The 15,604-nt window shown below is 31.7% G+C and overlaps 8 non-coding genes across 8 annotated transcripts; all 8 read left to right on the plus strand.

Moving 5' to 3' along the window:
* The first annotated feature begins 1,147 nt into the window (after positions 1-1,147).
* Positions 1,148-1,220, plus strand: TRNAT-UGU (transfer RNA threonine (anticodon UGU)). Its single transcript has one exon. It is a non-coding gene; the product is annotated as a tRNA-Thr (tRNA).
* Positions 1,221-1,650: 430 nt separating this feature from the next.
* On the plus strand, positions 1,651-1,724 carry TRNAT-AGU (transfer RNA threonine (anticodon AGU)). Its single transcript has one exon. It is a non-coding gene; the product is annotated as a tRNA-Thr (tRNA).
* A 1,445-nt stretch (positions 1,725-3,169) lies between these two features.
* On the plus strand, positions 3,170-3,242 carry TRNAT-UGU (transfer RNA threonine (anticodon UGU)). Its single transcript has one exon. It is a non-coding gene; the product is annotated as a tRNA-Thr (tRNA).
* Positions 3,243-3,672: 430 nt separating this feature from the next.
* Positions 3,673-3,746, plus strand: TRNAT-AGU (transfer RNA threonine (anticodon AGU)). The gene has a single exon. It is a non-coding gene; the product is annotated as a tRNA-Thr (tRNA).
* A 1,948-nt stretch (positions 3,747-5,694) lies between these two features.
* Positions 5,695-5,768, plus strand: TRNAT-AGU (transfer RNA threonine (anticodon AGU)). The gene has a single exon. It is a non-coding gene; the product is annotated as a tRNA-Thr (tRNA).
* A 3,445-nt stretch (positions 5,769-9,213) lies between these two features.
* On the plus strand, positions 9,214-9,286 carry TRNAT-CGU (transfer RNA threonine (anticodon CGU)). Its single transcript has one exon. It is a non-coding gene; the product is annotated as a tRNA-Thr (tRNA).
* Positions 9,287-11,722: 2,436 nt separating this feature from the next.
* On the plus strand, positions 11,723-11,796 carry TRNAT-AGU (transfer RNA threonine (anticodon AGU)). Its single transcript has one exon. It is a non-coding gene; the product is annotated as a tRNA-Thr (tRNA).
* Positions 11,797-13,241: 1,445 nt separating this feature from the next.
* TRNAT-CGU (transfer RNA threonine (anticodon CGU)) lies at positions 13,242-13,314 on the plus strand. Its single transcript has one exon. It is a non-coding gene; the product is annotated as a tRNA-Thr (tRNA).
* Positions 13,315-15,604: the final 2,290 nt, after the last annotated feature.

The following is a 15,604-nucleotide window of genomic DNA, read 5'->3' on the forward strand; positions in this document are numbered from 1 at the left end:
AATGTAGGTATTCTTCTTAAGTGGTGGGGAATGCTTTTCTGTTCAACATTTCACCACAGATAAACAAGACTGCACTGAAGGCAGTGAGGACAAGTCATCTCCACAAAGTCAGCTATTCATAGTTTGTAAGATAAGTAGGTGCTGTTGTTTAGTGGTCAAAGCTTCTCTCTCATAAATAGGAAGTCCTGTTTTCAAATTTCAGCAACACTTTAGAATTAGTTCAAACTTTTAAAACTCAATTTCTTCAAGTAAACATTAAATATAGTTTAAAAACAAGAGTAGTGTTCTGTTGACTTTAGAATGCTTGATCTCCAAATGAAATAAACACTTTGTGTTTTGCAGAATTTCAAACCAATATCATAAAAGAATAGGGGAAAAGAGAATGTTAAAGAAAAGGAAAGAGACAACAAACAAATTGAAAGTTCAATTTAACTAATGCATTTTACTCACAACACATAATTTTATATTCTATAGCTAGGGTAAGTCACTCATTAAGGAAGTATTCTAAAATAAATTTGGTCTTCTCACCCATAGAGTTTGACAACAGAGTTGTATCAACTTAGAAAAGAAAATTGAAAAACGATATTTCTATTGCACTCCATTCCGTTATCAGATCCAGTAAAGTTTGTGATGCAGGTTCTGTGGCCTAGGTGGTTAAAGTGTCTTTATGGAAAACAGGAGATCATAACTTCAACTCTTAGCAGCACCTTTCTCTTTTCATAGTTAAATAACAGATTATTTTCATTAGATGAACCTTTGATATAATTTAAAAATGAAAAATTTGAATCAGCTTACTATTGAACAATTCATCTTGATACTAAATAAAATTCAGAGTATTTTCAAGATGACAGAAGCTAGACTGTGAATGTAAAATGAAGGGTATATCAAAGAGGAAGATAAATAGGAAATCAAACCATGGAGTTGAAGAGGAAAAGTGATGCAATCCTCTACAATAATAATTTGTGAAACACTCAAAAATGTAATCTACTTTTATGAGTACATTTTAACAAAGACTTAGGTATTCTTCTTAAGTGATGGGGAATTATTTTATGTCTAAAGTAATAACACAGAAAAAGAAGACTCCACAGAAGGCATTGAGAACCAATAATGCAACTAAGTGAATTATTCAATCGCCTTAGGACAAAGAGGTGCTGTGGCTTAGTGGTTAAAGCGCCTGTCTTGTAAACAGGAAATCCTGAGTTCAAATCTCAGCAATACCTAAAATTTGGTCCAAACTTATAGAATTTAATTTCTTCAAGAAAATGTTAAATACAGTTTAAAAACAAGAGTAGACTCCTATTCACTTTAGAATGCTTCATCTCATAATGAAATAAGCACTTGGTATTTTGCAGAATTTCAAAGCAATACCATGCATGAATAAGGGAAATGAGAATCACAACGACCAGGAAAGAGATGAAAATTAAATTTAGAGGTGAATTTAACTAATGCATTTCACTCACAAGACATAATTCAATATATTAGAAGAACGGTAAGCCACCTCTTATGGAAGTATTTTAAAATAAATTTGGTGTTCTCACCTACAGTGTTCCAGAACCGAGTTGTGTGAACTTAGAAAAGAAAATTAAAAAAACAAAACTGATTTCTATTTCACTCCATTCAGCTAACTATTTGAACAAACTTTGTCACTCAGGTGTTGTGGCTTAGCTGGTTAAAGCGCCTGTCTAGTAAACAGGAGATCCTGAGTTCAAATCTCAGCAGCACCTTCATATTTTAATTGTTAAATTACAGATCAGTTTCCTGACATGTTCTCTAACACAATTTAAAAATGAAAAAGCTGAGTCATCTTACTAATAGACAGTTCATCTTAATATTAAACAAAATTCAGAGAATTTTCATGGTAACAGAAGCAATACTTTGAATGTAAATGGAAGAGTAAATCAAATAGGAAGGTATATATGAACTAAAACCCTAGAGTTGAAGGCAATTGATGTATTCCTCTACAATTATTATGTGTAAACCACTCAAAAATGTAATCCACTTTTCCAAGTACTTTTTAACTAAAATGTAGGTATTCTTCTTAAGTGGTGGGGAATGCTTTTCTGGTCAACATTTCACCACAGATAAACAAGACTGCACTGAAGGCAGTGAGGACAAGTCATCTCCACAAAGTCAGCTATTCATATTTTGTAAGATAAGTAGGTGCTGTTGTTTAGTGGTCAAAGCTTCTCTCTCATAAATAGGAAGTCCTGTTTTCAAATTTCAGCAACACTTTAGAATTAGTTCAAACTTTTAAAACTCAATTTCTTCAAGTAAACATTAAATATAGTTTAAAAACAAGAGTAGTGTTCTGTTGACTTTAGAATGCTTGATCACCAAATGAAATAAACACTTTGTGTTTTGCAGAATTTCAAAGCAATACCATAAATGAATAGGGGAAAAGAGAATGTTAAAGAAAAAGAAAGAGACGACAAACAAATTGAAAGTTCAATTTAACTAATGCATTTTACTCACAACACATAATTCAATATTCTATAGGTAGGGTAAGTCACTCATTAAGGAAGTATTTTAAAATAAATGAGGTCTTCTCACCTATAGTGTTTGACAACAGAGTTGTATCAACTTAGAAAAGAAAATTGAAAAACGAGATTTCTATTGCACTCCATTCTGTTATCAGATCCAGTAAAGTTTGTCATGCAGGTTCTGTGGCCTAGGTGGTTAAAGTGCCTTTATGGAAAACAGGAGATCCTAACTTCAACTCTTAGCAGCACCTTTCTCTTTTCATAGTTAAATAACAGATTATTTTCATTAGATGAACCTTTGATATAATTTAAAAATGAAAAATTTGAATCAGCTTACTATTGAACAATTCATCTTGATACTAAATAAAATTCAGAGTATTTTCAAGATGACAGAAGCTAGACTGTGAATGTAAAATGAAGGGTATATCAAAGAGGAAGATAAATAGGAAATCAAACCATGGAGTTGAAGAGGAAAAGTGATGCAATCCTCTACAATAATAATTTGTGAAACACTCAAAAATGTAATCTACTTGTATGAGTACATTTTAACAAAGACTTAGGTATTCTTCTTAAATGATGGGGAATTATTTTATGTCTAAAGTAATAACACAGAAAAAGAAGACTCCACAGCAGGCATTGAGAACCAATAATGCAACTAAGTGAATTATTCAATCGCCTTAGGATAAAGAGGTGCTGTGGCTTAGTGGTTAAAGCGTCTGTTTTGTAAACAGGAAATCCTGAGTTCAAATCTCAGCAGTACCTCAAATTTGGTCCAAACTCATAGAATTTAATTTCTTCAAGAAAATGTTAAATACAGTTTAAAAACAAGAGTAGACTCCTATTCTCTTTAGAATGCTTCATCTCATAATGAAATAAGCACTTGGTATTTTGCAGAATTTCAAAGCAATACCATGCATGAATAAGGGAAATGAGAATCACAACGACCAGGAAAGAGATGAAAATTAAATTTAGAGGTGAATTTAACTAATGCATTTCACTCACAAGACATAATTCAATATATTAGAAGAACGGTAAGCCACCTCTTATGGAAGTATTTTTAAATAAATTTGGTGTTCTCACCTACAGTGTTCCAGAACCGAGTTGTGTGAACTTAGAAAAGAAAATTAAAAAAACAAAACTGATTTCTATTTCACTCCATTCAGCTAACTATTTCAACAAACTTTGTCACACAGGTGTTGTGGCTTAGCTGGTTAAAGGGCCTGTCTAGTAAACAGGAGATCCTGAGTTCAAATCTCAGCAGCACCTTCATATTTTAATTGTTAAATTACAGATCAGTTTCCTGACATGTTCTCTAACACAATTTAAAAATGAAAAAGCTGAGTCATCTTACTAATAGACAGTTCATCTTAATATTAAACAAAATTCAGAGAATTTTCATGGTAACAGAAGCAATACTTTGAATGTAAATGGAAGAGTAAATCAAATAGGAAGGTATATATGAACTAAAACCCTAGAGTTGAAGGCAATTGATGTATTCCTCTACAATTATTATGTGTAAACCACTCAAAAATGTAATCCACTTTTCCAAGTACTTTTTAACTAAAATGTAGGTATTCTTCTTAAGTGGTGGGGAATGCTTTTCTGGTCAACATTTCACCACAGATAAACAAGACTGCACTGAAGGCAGTGAGGACAAGTCATCTCCACAAAGTCAGCTATTCATATTTTGTAAGATAAGTAGGTGCTGTTGTTTAGTGGTCAAAGCTTCTCTCTCATAAATAGGAAGTCCTGTTTTCAAATTTCAGCAACACTTTAGAATTAGTTCAAACTTTTAAAACTCAATTTCTTCAAGTAAACATTAAATATAGTTTAAAAACAAGAGTAGTGTTCTGTTGACTTTAGAATGCTTGATCACCAAATGAAATAAACACTTTGTGTTTTGAAGAATTTCAAAGCAATACCATAAATGAATAGGGGAAAAGAGAATGTTAAAGAAAAAGAAAGAGACGACAAACAAAGTGAAAGTTCAATTTAACTAATGCATTTTACTCACAACACATAATTCAATATTCTATAGGTAGGGTAAGTCACTCATTAAGGAAGTATTTTAAAATAAATGAGGTCTTCTCACCTATAGTGTTTGACAACAGAGTTGTATCAACTTAGAAAAGAAAATTGAAAAACAAGATTTCTATTGCACTCCATTCTGTTATCAGATCCAGTAAAGTTTGTCATGCAGGTTCTGTGGCCTAGGTGGTTAAAGTGCCTTTATGGAAAACAGGAGATCCTAACTTCAACTCTTAGCAGCACCTTTCTCTTTTCATAGTTAAATAACAGATTATTTTCATTAGATGAACCTTTGATATAATTTCAAAATGAAAAATTAGAATTAGCTTACTATTGAACAATTCATCTTAATACTAAATAAAATTCAGAGTATTTTCAAGATGACAGAAGCTAGACTGTGAATGTAAAATGAAGGGTATATCAAAGAGGAAGATAAATAGGAAATAAAACCATGGAGTTGAAGATGAAAAGTGATGCAATCCTCTACAATAATAATTTGTGAAACACTCAAAAATGTAATCTACTTTTATGAGTACTTTTTACCAAAGACTTAGGTATTCTTTTTAAGTGATGGGGAATTCTTTTATGTCTAACGTAATAACACAGATAAAGAAGACTGCACAGAAGGCATTGAGAACCAATAATGGCAACTAAGTGAATTATTCAATTGCCGTAGGGAAACGAGGTGCTGTGGCTTAGTGGTTAAAGCGCCTGTCTCGTAAACAGGAAATCCTGATTTCAAATCTCCGCAATACCTAAAATTTGCTCCAAACTTATAGAATTTAATTTCTTCAAGAAAATGTTAAATACAGTTTAAAAACAAGAGTAGACTCCTATTCACTTTAGAATGCTTCATCTCATAATGAAATAAGCACTTGGTATTTGCAGAATTTCAAAGCAATACCATGCATGAATAAGGGAAATGAGAATTACAACGACCAGGAAAGAGATGAAAATTCAATTTAGAGTTGAATTTAACTAATGCATTTCACTCACAAGACATAATTCAATATATTAGAAGAACGGTAAGCCACCTCTTATGGAAGTATTTTTAAATAAATTTGGTGTTCTCACCTACAGTGTTTCAGAACCGAGTTGTGTGAACTTAGAAAAGAAAATTAAAAAAACAAAACTGATTTCTATTTCACTCCATTCAGCTAACTATTTCAATAAAATTTGTCTCGCAGGTGCTGTGGCTTAGCTGGTTAAAGTGCCTGTCTAGTAAACAGGAGATCCTGAGTTCAAATCTCAGCAGCACCTTCATATTTTAATTGTTAAATTACAGATCAGTTTCCTGAGATGCTTTTCTAACACCATTTAAAAATGAAAAATCTGAGTCATCTTAATATTAAATAAAATTCAGAGAATTTTCATGGTAACAGAAGCAATACTTTGAATGTACAATGAAGAGTAAATCAAATAGGAAGGTATATATGAACTAAAACCCTAGAGTTGAAGACAATTGATGTATTCCTCTACAATTATTATGTGTAAACCACTCAAAAATGTAATCCACTTTTCTAAGTACTTTTTAACTAAAATGTAGGTATTTATCTTAAGTGGTGGGGAATGCTTTTCTGTTCAACATTTTACCACAGATAAACAAGACTGTACTGAAGACAGTGAGGACAAGTCATCTCAACAAAGTCAGCTATTCATAGTTTGCAAGATAAGTAGGTGCTGTTGTTTAGTGGTCAAAGCTTCTCTCTCATAAATAGGAAGTCCTGTTTTCAAATTTCAGCAACACTTTAGAATTAGTTCAAACTTTTAAAACTCAATTTCTTCAAGTACACATTAAATATAGTTTAAAAACAAGAGTAGTGTTCTTTTCACTTTAGAATGCTTGATCTCCAAATGAAATAAACACTTTGTGTTTTGCAGAATTTCAAAGCAATACCATAAAAGAATAGGGGAAAAGAGAATGTTAAAGAAAAGGAAAGAGACGACAAACAAATTGAAAGTTCAATTTAACTAATGCATTTTACTCACAACACATAATTTTATATTCTATAGGTAGGGTAAGTCACTCATTAAGGAAGTATTCTAAAATAAATTTGGTCTTCTAACCTATAGTGTTTGACAACAGAGTTGTATCAACTTAGAAAAGAAAATTGAAAAACAAGATTTCTATTGCACTCCATTCTGTTATCAGATCCAGTAAAGTTTGTCATGCAGGTTCTGTGGCCTAGGTGGTTAAAGTGTCTTTATGGAAAACAGGAGATCCTAACTTCAACTCTTAGTAGCACCTTTCTCTTTTTTTTAAAGTTAAATAACAGATTATTTTCATTAGATGAACCTTTGATATAATTTCAAAATGAAAAATTAGAATTAGCTTACTATTGAATAATTCATCTTAATACTAAATAAAATTCTGAGTATTTTCAAGATGACAGAAGCTAGACTGTGAATGTAAAATGAAGGGTATATCAAAGAGGAAGATAAATAGGAAATAAAACCATGGAGTTGAAGAGGAAAAGTGATGCAATCCTCTACAATAATAATTTGTGAAACACTCAAAAATGTAATCTACTTTTATGAGTACTTTTTAACAAAGACTTAGGTATTCTTCTTAAGTGATGGGGAATTCTTTTATGTCTAACGTAATAACACAGATAAAGAAGACTGCACAGAAGGCATTGAGAACCAATAATGGCAACTAAGTGAATTATTTAATTGCCGTAGGTCAAAGAGGTGCTGTGGCTTAGTGGTTAAAGTCCCTGTCTCTTAAACAGGAAATCCTGAGTTCAAATCTCAGCAGTACCTCAAATTTGCTCCAAACTTATAGAATTTAATTTCTTCAAGAAAATGTTAAATACAGTTTAAAAACAAGAGTAGACTCCTATTCACTTTAGAATGCTTCATCTCATAATGAAATAAGCACTTGGTATTTTTCAGAATTTCAAAGCAATACCATGCATGAATAAGGGAAATGAGAATTACAACGACCAGGAAAGAGATGAAAATTCAATTTAGAGTTGAATTTAACTAATGCATTTCACTCACAAGACATAATTCAATATATTAGAAGAACGGTAAGCCACCTCTTATGGAAGTATTTTTAAATAAATTTGGTGTTCTCACCTACAGTGTTTCAGAACCGAGTTGTGTGAACTTAGAAAAGAAAATTAAAAAAACAAAACTGATTTCTATTTCACTCCATTCAGCTAACTATTTCATAGAACTTTGTTGTGCAGGTGCTGTGGCTTAGCTGGTTAAAGCGCCTGTCTAATAAATAGGAGATCCTGAGTTCAAATCTCAACAGCACCTTCATACTTTAATTGTTAAATTACAGATCAGTTTCCTGACATGTTCTCTTACACAAATGAAAAATCTGAGTCATCTTACTAATAGACAGTTCATCTTAATATTAAACAAAATTCAGAGAATTTTCATGGTAACAGAAGCAATACTTTGAATGTAAAAGGAAGAGTAAATCAAATAGGAAGGTATATATGAACTAAAACCCTAGAGTTGAAGGCAATTGATGTATTCCTCTACAATTATTATGTGTAAACCACACAAAAATGTAATCCACTTTTCTAAGTACTTTTTAACTAAAATGTAGGTATTCTTCTTAAGTGGTGGGGAATGCTTTTCTGTTCAACATTTCACCACAGATAAACAAGACTGCACTGAAGGCAGTGAGGACAAGTCATCTCCACAAAGTCAGCTATTCATAGTTTGTAAGATAAGTAGGTGCTGTTGTTTAGTGGTCAAAGCTTCTCTCTCATAAATAGGAAGTCCTGTTTTCAAATTTCAGCAACACTTAAGAATTAGTTTAAACTTTTAAAACTCAATTTCTTCAAGTAAACATTAAATATAGTTTAAAAACAAGAGTAGTGTTCTGTTGACTTTAGAATGCTTGATTTCCAAATGAAATAAACACTTTGTGTTTTGCAGAATTTCAAACCAATACCATAAAAGAATAGGGGAAAAGAGAATGTTAAAGAAAAGGAAAGAGACAACAAAGAAATTGAAAGTTCAATTTAACTAATGCATTTTACTCACAACACATAATTTTATATTCTATAGGTAGGGTAAGTCACTCATTAAGGAAGTATTCTAAAATAAATTTGGTCTTCTCACCCATAGTGTTTGACAACAGAGTTGTATCAACTTAGAAAAGAAAATTGAAAAACGAGATTTCTATTGCACTCCATTCTGTTATCAGATCCAGTAAAGTTTGTCATGCAGGTTCTGTGGCCTAGGTGGTTAAAGTGTCTTTATGGAAAACAGGAGATCCTAACTTCAACTCTTAGCAGCACCTTTCTCTTTTCATAGTTAAATAACAGATTATTTTCATTAGATGAACCTTTGATATAATTTAAAAATGAAAAATTTGAATCAGCTTACTATTGAACAATTCATCTTGATACTAAATAAAATTCAGAGTATTTTCAAGATGACAGAAGCTAGACTGTGAATGTAAAATGAAGGGTATATCAAAGAGGAAGATAAATAGGAAATCAAACCATGGAGTTGAAGAGGAAAAGTGATGCAATCCTCTACAATAATAACTTGTGAAACACTCAAAAATGTAATCTACTTTTATGAGTACCTTTTAACAAAGACTTAGGTATTCTTCTTAAGTGATGGGGAATTCTTTTATGTCTAACGTAATAACACAGAAAAAGAAGACTCCACAGAAGGCATTGAAAACCAATAATGCAACTAAGTGAATTATTCAATCGCCTTAGAACAAAGAGGTTCTGTGGCTTAGTGGTTAAAGCGCCTGTCTCGTAAACAGGAAATCCTGAGTTCAAATCTCAGCAGTACCTCAAATTTGCTCCAAACTTATAGAATTTAATTTCTTCAAGAAAATGTTAAATACAGTTTAAAAACAAGAGTAGACTCCTATTCACTTTAGAATGCTTCGTCTCATAATGAAATAAGCACTTGGTATTTTGCAGAATTTCAAAGCAATACCATGCATGCATAAGGGAAATGAGAATTACAACGACCAGGAAAGAGATGAAAATTCAATTTAGAGTTGAATTTAACAAATGCATTTCACTCACAAGACATAATTCAATATATTAGAAGAACGGTAAGCCACCTATTATGGAAGTATTTTTAAATAAATTTGGTGTTCTCACCTACAGTGTTTCAGAACCGAGTTGTGTGAACTTAGAAAAGAAAATTAAAAAAACAAAACTGATTTCTATTTCACTCCATTCAGCTAACTATTTCAATAAACTTTGTCACGCAGGTGCTGGGGCTTAGCTGGTTAAAGTACCTGTCTAGTAAACAGGAGATCCCGAGTTCAAATCTCAGCAGCACCTTCATATTTTAATTGTTAAATTACAGATCAGTTTCCTGAGATGCTTTTCTAACACCATTGAAAAATTAAAAATCTGAGTCATCTTAATATTAAATAAAATTCAGAGAATTTTCATGGTAACAGAAGCAATACTTTGAATGTACAATGAAGAGTAAATCAAATAGGAAGGTATATATGAACTAAAACCCTAGAGTTGAAGACAATTGATGTATTCCTCTACAATTATTATGTATAAACCACTCAAAAATGTAATCCACTTTTCTAAGTACTTGTTAACTAAAATGTAGGTATTTATCTTAAGTGGTGGGGAATGCTTTTCTGTTCAACATTTTACCACAGATAAACAAGCCTGTACTGAAGACAGTGAGGACAAGTCATCTCCACAAAGTCAGCTATTCATAGTTTGCAAGATAAGTAGGTGCTGTTGTTTAGTGGTCAAAGCTTCTCTCTCATAAATAGGAAGTCCTGTTTTCAAATTTCAGCAACACTTTAGAATTAGTTCAAACTTTTAAAACTCAATTTCTTCAAGTACACATTAAATATAGTTTAAAAACAAGAGTAGTGTTCTTTTGACTTTAGAATGCTTGATCTCCAAATGAAATAAACACTTTGTGTTTTGCAGAATTTCAAAGCAATACCATAAAAGAATAGGGGAAAAGAGAATGTAAAAGAAAAGGAAAGAGATGACAAACAAATTGAAAGTTCAATTTAACTAATGCATTTTACTCACAACACATAATTTTATATTCTATAGGTAGGGTAAGTCACTCATTAAGGAAGTATTCTAAAATAAATTTGGTCTTCTAACCTATAGTGTTTGACAACAGAGTTGTATCAACTTAGAAAAGAAAATTGAAAAACAAGATTTCTATTGCACTCCATTCTGTTATCAGATCCAGTAAAGTTTGACATGCAGGTTCTGTGGCCTAGGTGGTTAAAGTGTCTTTATGGAAAACAGGAGATCCTAACTTCAACTCGTAGCAGCACCTTTCTCTTTTTTTTATAGTTAAATAACAGATTATTTTCATTAGATGAACCTTTGATATAATTTCAAAATGAAAAATTAGAATTAGCTTACTATTGAATAATTCATCTTAATACTAAATAAAATTCTGAGTATTTTCAAGATGACAGAAGCTAGACTGTGAATGTAAAATGAAGGGTATATCAAAGAGGAAGATAAATAGGAAATAAAACCATGGAGTTGAAGAGGAAAAGTGATGCAATCCTCTACAATAATAATTTGTGAAACACTCAAAAATGTAATCTACTTTTATGAGTACTTTTTAACAAAGACTTAGGTATTCTTCTTAAGTGATGGGGAATTCTTTTATGTCTAACGTAATAACACAGATAAAGAAAACTGCACAGAAGGCATTGAGAACCAATAATGGCAACTAAGTGAATTATTTAATTGCTGTAGGTCAAAGAGGTGGTGTGGCTTAGTGGTTAAAGTCCCTGTCTCTTAAACAGGAAATCCTGAGTTCAAATCTCAGCAGTACCTCAAATTTGCTCCAAACTTATAGAATTTAATTTCTTCAAGAAAATGTTAAATACAGTTTAAAAACAAGAGTAGACTCCTATTCACTTTAGAATGCTTCATCTCATAATGAAATAAGCGCTTGGTATTTGCAGAATTTCAAAGCAATACCATGCATGAATAAGGGAAATGAGAATTACAACGACCAGGAAAGAGATGAAAATTCAATTTAGAGTTGAATTTAACTAATGCATTTCACTCACAAGACATAATTCAATATTCTAGAAGAACGGTAAGCCACCTCTTATGGAAGTATTTTTAAATAAATTTGGTGTTGTCACCTACAGTGTTTCAGAACAGAGTTGTGTGAACTTAGAAAAGAAAACTAAAAAAACAAAACTGATTTCTATTTCACTCCACTCAGCTAACTATTTCATAGAACTTTGTCATGCAGGTGCTGTGGCTTAGCTGGTTAAAGCGCCTGTCTAGTAAACAGGAGGTCCTGAGTTCAAATTTCAGCAGCACCTTCATATTTTAATTGTTAAATTACAGATCAGTTTCCTGACATGTTCACTTACACAATTTAAAAATGAAAAATCTGAGTCATCTTACTAATAGACAGTTCATCTTAATATTAAACAAAATTCAGAGAATTTTCATGGTAACAGAAGCAATACTTTGAATGTAAAAGGAAGAGTAAATCAAATAGGAAGGTATATATGAACTAAAACCCTAGAGTTGAAGGCAATTGATGTATTCCTCTACAATTATTATGTGTAAACCACACACAAATGTAATCCACTTTTCTAAGTACTTTTTAACTAAAATGTAGGTATTCTTCTTAAGTGGTGGGGAATGCTTTTCTGTTCAACATTTCACCACAGATAAACAAGACTGCACTGAAGGCAGTGAGGACAAGTCATCTCCACAAAGTCAGCTATTCATAGTTTGTAAGATAAGTAGGTGCTGTTGTTTAGTGGTCAAAGCTTCTCTCTCATAAATAGGAAGTCCTGTTTTCAAATTTCAGCAACACTTAAGAATTAGTTTAAACTTTTAAAACTCAATTTCTTCAAGTAAACATTAAATATAGTTTAAAAACAAGAGTAGTGTTCTGTTGACTTTAGAATGCTTGATTTCCAAATGAAATAAACACTTTGTGTTTTGCAGAATTTCAAACCAATACCATAAAAGAATAGGGGAAAAGAGAATGTTAAAGAAAAGGAAAGAGACAACAAAGAAATTGAAAGTTCAATTTAACTAATGCATTTTACTCACAACACATAATTTTATATTCTATAGGTAGGGTAAGTCACTCATTAAGGAAGTATTCTAAAATAAATTTGGTCTTCTCACCCATAGTGTTTGACAACAGAGTTGTATCAACTTAGAAAAGAAAATTGAAAAACGAGATTTCTATTGCACTCCATTCTGTTATCAGATCCAGTAAAGTTTGTGATGCAGGTTCTGTGGCCTAGGTGGTTAAAGTGTCTTTATGGAAAACAGGAGATCCTAACTTCAACTCTTAGCAGCACCTTTCTCTTTTCATAGTTAAATAACAGATTATTTTCATTAGATGAACCTTTGATATAATTTAAAAATGAAAAATTTGAATCAGCTTACTATTGAACAATTCATCTTGATACTAAATAAAATTCAGAGTATTTTCAAGATGACAGAAGCTAGACTGTGAATGTAAAATGAAGGGTATATCAAAGAGGAAGATAAATAGGAAATCAAACCATGGAGTTGAAGAGGAAAAGTGATGCAATCCTCTACAATAATAACTTGTGAAACACTCAAAAATGTAATCTACTTTTATGAGTACCTTTTAACAAAGACTTAGGTATTCTTCTTAAGTGATGGGGAATTCTTTTATGTCTAACGTAATAACACAGAAAAAGAAGACTCCACAGAAGTCATTGAAAACCAATAATGCAACTAAGTAAATTATTCAATCGCCTTAGAACAAAGAGGTGCTGTGGCTTAGTGGTTAAAGCGCCTGTCTCGTAAACAGGAAATACTGAGTTCAAATCTCAGCAGTACCTCAAATTTGCTCCAAACTTATAGAATTTAATTTCTTCAAGAAAATGTTAAATACAGTTTAAAAACAAGAGTAGACTCCTATTCACTTTAGAATGCTTCGTCTCATAATGAAATAAGCACTTGGTATTTTGCAGAATTTCAAAGCAATACAATGCATGAATAAGGGAAATGAGAATTACAACGACCAGGAAAGAGATGAAAATTCAATTTAGAGTTGAATTTAACAAATGCATTTCACTCACAAGACATAATTCAATATATTAGAAGAACGGTAAGCCACCTATTATGGAAGTATTTTTAAATAAATTTGGTGTTCTCACCTACAGTGTTTCAGAACCGAGTTGTGTGAACTTAGAAAAGAAAATTAAAAAAACAAAACTGATTTCTATTTCACTCCATTCAGCTAACTATTTCAATAAACTTTGTCACGCAGGTGCTGGGGCTTAGCTGGTTAAAGTACCTGTCTAGTAAACAGGAGATCCCGAGTTCAAATCTCAGCAGCACCTTCATATTTTAATTGTTAAATTACAGATCAGTTTCCTGAGATGCTTTTCTAACACCATTGAAAAATTAAAAATCTGAGTCATCTTAATATTAAATAAAATTCAGAGAATTTTCATGGTAACAGAAGCAATACTTTGAATGTACAATGAAGAGTAAATCAAATAGGAAGGTATATATGAACTAAAACCCTAGAGTTGAAGACAATTGATGTATTCCTCTACAATTATTATGTATAAACCACTCAAAAATGTAATCCACTTTTCTAAGTACTTGTTAACTAAAATGTAGGTATTTATCTTAAGTGGTGGGGAATGCTTTTCTGTTCAACATTTTACCACAGATAAACAAGCCTGTACTGAAGACAGTGAGGACAAGTCATCTCCACAAAGTCAGCTATTCATAGTTTGCAAGATAAGTAGGTGCTGTTGTTTAGTGGTCAAAGCTTCTCTCTCATAAATAGGAAGTCCTGTTTTCAAATTTCAGCAACACTTTAGAATTAGTTCAAACTTTTAAAACTCAATTTCTTCAAGTACACATTAAATATAGTTTAAAAACAAGAGTAGTGTTCTTTTGACTTTAGAATGCTTGATCTCCAAATGAAATAAACACTTTGTGTTTTGCAGAATTTCAAAGCAATACCATAAAAGAATAGGGGAAAAGAGAATGTAAAAGAAAAGGAAAGAGATGACAAACAAATTGAAAGTTCAATTTAACTAATGCATTTTACTCACAACACATAATTTTATATTCTATAGGTAGGGTAAGTCACTCATTAAGGAAGTATTCTAAAATAAATTTGGTCTTCTAACCTATAGTGTTTGACAACAGAGTTGTATCAACTTAGAAAAGAAAATTGAAAAACAAGATTTCTATTGCACTCCATTCTGTTATCAGATCCAGTAAAGTTTGACATGCAGGTTCTGTGGCCTAGGTGGTTAAAGTGTCTTTATGGAAAACAGGAGATCCTAACTTCAACTCGTAGCAGCACCTTTCTCTTTTTTTTATAGTTAAATAACAGATTATTTTCATTAGATGAACCTTTGATATAATTTCAAAATGAAAAATTAGAATTAGCTTACTATTGAATAATTCATCTTAATACTAAATAAAATTCTGAGTATTTTCAAGATGACAGAAGCTAGACTGTGAATGTAAAATGAAGGGTATATCAAAGAGGAAGATAAATAGGAAATAAAACCATGGAGTTGAAGAGGAAAAGTGATGCAATCCTCTACAATAATAATTTGTGAAACACTCAAAAATGTAATCTACTTTTATGAGTACTTTTTAACAAAGACTTAGGTATTCTTCTTAAGTGATGGGGAATTCTTTTATGTCTAACGTAATAACACAGATAAAGAAAACTGCACAGAAGGCATTGAGAACCAATAATGGCAACTAAGTGAATTATTTAATTGCTGTAGGTCAAAGAGGTGGTGTGGCTTAGTGGTTAAAGTCCCTGTCTCTTAAACAGGAAATCCTGAGTTCAAATCTCAGCAGTACCTCAAATTTGCTCCAAACTTATAGAATTTAATTTCTTCAAGAAAATGTTAAATACAGTTTAAAAACAAGAGTAGACTCCTATTCACTTTAGAATGCTTCATCTCATAATGAAATAAGCGCTTGGTATTTGCAGAATTTCAAAGCAATACCATGCATGAATAAGGGAAATGAGAATTACAACGACCAGGAAAGAGATGAAAATTCAATTTAGAGTTGAATTTAACTAATGCATTTCACTCACAAGACATAATTCAATATTCTAGAAGAACGGTAAGCCACCTCTTA

The sequence above is a fragment of the Pleurodeles waltl genome, chromosome 12 (genome assembly GCF_031143425.1).
Source record: "Pleurodeles waltl isolate 20211129_DDA chromosome 12, aPleWal1.hap1.20221129, whole genome shotgun sequence".
NCBI classification, from domain to species: domain Eukaryota; kingdom Metazoa; phylum Chordata; class Amphibia; order Caudata; family Salamandridae; genus Pleurodeles; species Pleurodeles waltl.